A 6000-nucleotide genomic window follows, 5' to 3' on the forward strand; every position below is an offset into this window, starting at 1 on the left:
GTGTTGCGATGTTGCACGCATGATTGCATGATGTCATATTTGCAATGAATACTAGTCAACGAATCATGTAACGGGGGACCAATCGCTATCTATGTGCGATGTTGCGCGCGTTCTACAATTATACCTACATGTGCCACCTTTATTAAGGCAGACATTGACTATCGCTTCAAATAATGAAGAGTTGTGTGTTGAGCGATATGCGCGACATTAGACATTGGCTATATCACACATTGGATCTTTATGGTATGGTGTGTGACATTCGCTGCATGCGAATTGATCTTAGTGGTATGATGCGTGTGCGTGGAACAGTTGCGTTGTGCTGCGTGTGTTGTGTCTAACCTTTTGTGTTGTGGTGTGTGTGGGATATATGTTAAGTCTCTTTTGAAAGTAACGCTACTCGAAAGTATCGCTATCGCTCCCTGGTTTTTCAAGCCTCAGCTTTTGAGGGTTGGGCGTCTGGCCGCCCCGTACAGTTTTCACGGTTTTACGGGCCGGCCAGGCGGCCAACCCTCAAAAGCCAGGTGCTCTAAAACCGGGGGGGATAGCGATACTTTCGAGTAGCGATGCTTTCAAGAGAGGATATACTTTCTATTTGATGTAGAGAGATAGAGAGAGAGAGAGAGAGAGAGAGAGAGAGAGAGAGAGAGGGAGAGAGGGAGAGAGAGAGAGAGAGAGAGAGAGAGAGAGAGAGAGAGAGAGAGAGAGAGAGAGAGAGAGAGGGAGAGAGGGTGCTTCATTTGCTGGCGGGAGGCTGCGCCAGTGGATGAACCACCAGCTCGACACCTTCAAGGATGTATAAAAAAGACGATAAAACCAACCACGGTAGGTACTAGGTATGTTCTTATTCGTTTATATTTTTTTGAGCATCTCCATTCGTTTTTCGGTCGTGTATTCGAATAAATGGTGAACTGAATATACATTGATGTAAGCATAGTGATTGTTTATTACTGAATGTATCTAAGGAAACGACGCGCACATAAACCATGAACACTAGGTGCAGTGAATGCCAACGTCGTCAGTATGATCGCCCAATCTTACCCATCTGAATCCTGATACGAATGTTCATATTTCCTTTCCTTCCAATATCATCAATGCCTTGGCCGTAACGCATACAAATAGGCATATAGATTCTTCGAATTTTTCAGCATATCTTATGGAAAAGTTAGACAAGGCCACAAGGAAATTAAATTTGCAACCCCCTCATGTTCAGTGATATCGAAAAAAATCACGTCAATCATCTACCTTGTGTTATTTATTCAGATCAAACCATATCGGTCATGAGTCAGTGTCACACACACGCATACAAACAACAATCCAGTGCATGGTACAATATAAAATCCAGCACGTATCTTCATAACCACGTTACAATGGTCTCAAAACACCATACCAATAACACTGCAGATATGCTAATAACAGCACGGTAGATTTTCACCCACCGCACTACTAAACTTACAGGGCTGGAAAAAGTGTTTCGGTGGTTGTCGTCCAAGGGAAAACGGGCTTATGTGGTTGTCAACTCAAGATGTCTAACCCGCGCCCGCTGAGGGTCCTTGATTTCCACGCCCTGCTCGGGAGGGGGGGGGGTCAAACACCCCGCCCTTTTAACCTTCGCCCTGGTGGGGGGGGGGGCCATTTTGGCCCCCCCCCCTGTGGTTTTTCAGCGATAACTCAGAAACCACTTGAGTTAGCGCCCTGAAACTTTGTATAGCTGTTTATTCAACATTTTTACATCATGTCCTTTTTTGGGGGGTTCGGGTCAGGTCAGGTCAGGTCACAAGGTCACCAAAACTGACACCACCTCTAAAAAAGTTCAAAGCTCTCTCAAAGGCACAGCTTTTATCCGATCGATGTAAAATTTACAGTACTTGAAGATGTCACCCAGCTCTACAAAATGGCTATCTCGGATTTTTTATAAATGTGACCTAAGGTCAGGTCAGGTCATCGCTGCTCCCCATTATAAGTCAATGGGAGAATCGAAAAGTAGTTGTTTTTCAGCTAAATCGGGCGTGATTGTTCCTATATTTCGTTATTGAAGTGTCTTGGGTCAGCAAATCACAGCCCATGTGAAACCATTTGCTTGTGACCTCGCTGAGGTCACGCTAGGTCATCTCCCTGGTCACCAGAGGTCACCAGCGGTTTTTCTGCACTTACTTGTTATTGAATAGAGATAGAGACTCCGTTCGACGTTTATCGTGTTTGTCTCGTCAATGCGGATCGAATGATATGCAGCATGACCTATTTCGGTAAGGTCATGACCTTGACCTGAGGTCAAATTTTCAAAATGACCTTTCGAGGTCAAACTATATATCATTCGACGCGTCTCGACGAGCCAAGCACGATGGTGCATGAATCGTTTCTCTATTTTCTCGTGAATGCATGCTATAGTTAAAAACATTTTCAACGAAATTTGCCAAGTTGACCTTGCATGACCTCTGTGGGCCAAACCGTTGAGCTGAGGTCAAATCTGACGAACCTTGGCGAAAGAGCTTGAAAAGAGCTATCGATTGCTTTTTTCCGCGGCTCTCTAGCTCTTCTAGTTTCCGAGCTACAGCGGAATATGTCCGGCAACACCGAAAACACTGAAATTTGACCTATGATGACCTCTAGCGACCTCAATATTGACCTTAGCGAAAAAATGACTGAAATACTTTCGAACGTACTTGTTATGGGCTTTCGTTTGCTTTTTTCCGCGTCTTCCTAGCCCTCTTCGTTTTCGAGTTAGACGGGGGGGGTCATTTTGGCCCCCCCCCCACCAGGGCGAAGGTGGCTCAGACCCACACCAGGGCGCGGGTTAACTCGGATCCTGGGTCACGTAGTGACAAGCAGTAAACGGCATTCGAAAGAACGTCCAAAATAAGGGCGAAAATATGACATTCGTTTTATAGGCTAAGTCGAAGGTCAGGTCACCGGAGGTCATGAAAGATATTGCCTTTCATTTTTTTTTTTTAACACCGGCGCACAACTCGGGAACCAATTATATAGAGCTGTACAGCGCCGCGGAAAAGATTAGACAGCCCTTTTGACCCTTTTGGTGACCCTTCGACGGTGCCACTGGTCGACTTCCACTCACCTTTGAACAAAATGTGCTCAAGTTGGTACACTTCAGTCGTGCAGACGCCACGTACCCTGCGTGCGAATACATTATAATTCCGCTCCTTTTTGATAGCGCAGGGCGCTCAGCCGTCAGGCTCAATTGTCCGACGATCCGTGTTCCTCGACCTATGAAGTCCTGAGCCTCCATATCCTCGTGGACATGACATGGCGTGCCCTCCCCTCGGCCTCACCAAAACATTACCGGCACTGACACGGTCCCACTCAAGATGTCCCGCCGCGGACCTACCCCCAGGCGCCACCGGGGTGGGTTTTGACGTCACAAAAGAGCCCCGGCGGATTAGAGGGGACGCTAACTGGCCGCCGGCCGGGGGCGGCGCTGAAGGGTGCGGGCAGGGGCCGGCCGAGTCCTGGAATGTACTAGATTTGCCAGACACGTGTTGCCAGCGGACAACCACGGCGACCACTTGGTATGCCATTGGTCGTCTTTATGAGGGTCGCCGATCGGCCGTCTGAACGATGGTCGAACGACGCAGTATATACTAAATAGCTACGGGGAGTTGGAATATGTCTGTAGCTACCAGGAAATTTTCCACTGGGATGCCGCCGCGTACGGGAGGTAACGGACTCGAGAACTGCGAGTCGATGTGATGGGGAGGGACAGAGAATAGTTTGCGTGGGCAGAGGCGGATGGATTGCGCGCTTCTAACCGCACTAAGCGGGAGGTCTTAATCAGTTCAGGCGCGGCGCGTGGTCGCCATAAGATCGTCTTCTCGGTTGTCGTCGACAACGACAAAACGATACAATTTTTCACCCCTGTAAACTTACTGGGCAACAGATGGCGCTGCCAGTGATTTCCTAGGCGTCCATAGTGAACAAAGATGGTAACATGTGGATATGCATCAGAAATCATCTACAACTACACTGGCATATCTAGTCACCATTACCACTATTTCCCGTGACATGGAACTGACTAATAAAATTGGTTCCTAACACACCAGTTGAGTGATGGTCGCTATCTTCCATCACAATGTCTTTTAGCTTCGCTTTCCTTCGAAGAGACCTTACTTCAGCACAATTAACAGTTTTGATTAGCGATTCTGATGTTAGCGCACTCTCAGGCGTGCATTCTTGAATCGAACAATATTCGAGCCAAGAAGCGTTACAAGTAAGCATGCAGGATGCCAATCAAAACTGTAACAAATGAGTCGAGTGACATGTATCGCCAGTAGGCCAACCTTGACGAGTCAACTGTTGCCAACACTTATCCATGATGTGACCTGACCTAAGATTGTGCTTAGGTTGCTCGACATCACAAGGTCTAATATCGTACGGGTCATTCAACAGCACCTCACATCGGGCAGTACATGATGTAAAATCAGGCAGTACGCTGGACGATACATGACCTCAGATTCGGCAGGACCTTCAGCAGTTCATGACCCAACATCGGGCAGGACGGCAGTGGATGTCCTGGCATCAGCTTGCAGAACTCCGGCACTTCCGAGCCTTAATCCCGCCCGGTACGCTTGGCAGTCAATCACTCGGAGATCTCTCTTATCCCTTCAGTCCGAGCGACACCAGCAGAAAGACATTCGGTGACCGGCGGATCATCTACCGGTCGTCACACTACGTGACAAAAATGTGACGAAAACGTGACGTGAAGCGAACCCTAGCGTAACGAAGCTCACCACAAGGAGCTGTCAATCTTTCCCGCACGGGAGCTGAACCTCGATGGCCGGTTTCTGGCCAGGAGGGCGTTCAGAAGGGATGAGTTGGCGGGTCCACGTACTGCGGTAACCCTCTGGGATGGCCTTCCGTTGAAGATGTACCTTCCCTTCATCCAGGAAACCGGACTATCTGAACGCGAGATGGGCGCAGGAGTGGTGGTGGTGGTCGTTTGGCTCGATTGAAGAAGGCTGGTCAGAGAGTAGAGGCCTGTCGGTTTCCCGTTAGAAGGGAAGTTGACGCTGAAGAACGGGTTCTTCACAGGCGGCTTGCTGATGTAGCCGAGACCTGCGGGAGAAAGAGACATTGGTAAGAAAGGTGGCAAGAGATGCTAAGCTTACTTAGATGTGAGGAGGTGTCACATGCCTTCCAGCTAGTTGGCTGACGTGGTTCATGCTGAGAGCAGAGAAAAATAAGCACTCGTAATAAACACGTCATTTAATCATTGATTATTACACCGTTCATAAGATGTTCCCTAGTTCAAGTAAGGGTCGTGCCAAGGTCAAAGGAAAAAGGTTTGGCGGAAGCGGAAACAGCTCCCCAATGAGTTTTGTCATATCATGACAATTTGTCCTTAACCCAGCTTCAAATGTTTTTTTTTTTTTAAGAAGGCATGCCTTTCCGGGTAGACCCCTTCCTTTCATCCCTTTGGCAGCACTTCGATGCTTCATCGAACACCCCGTGATTGTTCAGATTTTAAAAGATAAGCAAGTAATAGCCTTTGGCTCATTGTATAATAGACAAAAGAAATGGAAAAGAATATATGTGCGATATTTCGTGTTCGACACTTTTTCATGCACTGATGTTTAAAAAATATTTTTGTTGACAAGCAAACACACAAAACGAGCACAGTTGAATATCCCTCCTCTGATAACGAAACATTGGATTACTGTATGCCTGGCCTATTCAAATACATTAGCCTGAGAGGTGTGGTAATAACTGGTGTAAGCAAAGTGACCACGGTCAAAAACGAATTACCAAGTCAACATTTTGGGATGTCCTCGTTCAAAAAACGGCTAAGAGCTTCGGTCTAGACAATTATTTTATCGTTGGCATACAGTAAAATACATACCAAACTCGGCCGGTGATAAATTTTCAAGACCTCAGTCCTTACTGATTTTTGAACTCGGCCTTCGGCCTCGTTCAAAAATTCAGTAAGGACCTCGGTCTTGAAAATTTATTTACACCGGCCTCGTTCAGTATTATATATTACATAATAATTTC

This window comes from Amphibalanus amphitrite, unplaced genomic scaffold (assembly GCF_019059575.1).
Source record: "Amphibalanus amphitrite isolate SeventyFive unplaced genomic scaffold, NRLGWU_Aamphi_draft 000829F_arrow, whole genome shotgun sequence".
Taxonomy (NCBI): Eukaryota; Metazoa; Arthropoda; class Thecostraca; order Balanomorpha; family Balanidae; genus Amphibalanus; species Amphibalanus amphitrite.